Raw genomic sequence first — 972 nt, 5'->3', positions numbered from 1 at the left:
TGGAGGCACGACAATCCAGCTCATCCACCCCGAGTCTGATAAATTGTGTCATCGCCAGCGCGTGTGCGAGTGACACGGCGGATAGGAACATTTTTTCTTACAACAGGCCCTTCTTAAAGTATCCTGAAGGCGAAAGTGCAAAGCACAGTGCCGTAAATGTGATCCCTCCTTAACCCCGGGTACCACAAACCTGCAAAAACTGTCCACCACGATGCGTCCCGTGCAGCAACGCACAATGCGGGCTTCAACGTTTAGGCTGCGTGGGCGCTCAGTAATAATATACCCCAGCAAAGCGAATGCAGTCACGAAAACACCACCTGTCCGCTGCCAAGGACCCCATGGAAACTGGAAAGCTGGGATCATTTCAGATGCGTAACACACCCTTCACATTCCCACCACGGTTCGTTAATGCTTCTACAGCTTTTAGCTCCAGAGCGGATTCGGAATAACATACACCTGTGATTGTTTCTCGGTTATAAAGGGAAACAGTCGCCGCACCTTCCGCTGTGTTGCCACTCCAACATTTTGTAAGGCCGCTCGCGCGCGAAATCACTAGGCGGTGGGGCTCAAATTATTCGCAGCTCGCAGCAGCAAAACTGTCCGTTATCCACATGAGGTCCACTGGACGAGGCGAGATGCTACTTTCAGGGAGCGCTTCCTTTAATTGATCATAAACCTCTTCTCTTACGTGGTGCAAGACGATAACTTTGCCCTATATCAGATCTACCTCATGGGACCTGAAGTGTCCAGCACAGTGACATTCTCTCATGTCAACTGTCACCAGTCTTGTATAGTTCACCTTCTCCGTATGTACCGTTCTGACCATTGCATCTTCGTTAAACATCGCCGGCTCGTAAAACGTATTGAAATTCCAGAAAAAGTAGTGTGTGTTAACCAGGCGTTCCAAGGGGGCTTATAGCTCACTACTGCCTGTGCAACATCTCTCGATAGCGTGTTGCAGTAACCCGCGAT

Source organism: Trypanosoma equiperdum, assembly GCF_001457755.1.
Source record: "Trypanosoma equiperdum strain OVI genome assembly, contig: ctg_1176, whole genome shotgun sequence".
NCBI lineage: Eukaryota > Euglenozoa > Kinetoplastea > Trypanosomatida > Trypanosomatidae > Trypanosoma > Trypanosoma equiperdum.
This window is presented reverse-complemented; position numbering follows the sequence as displayed.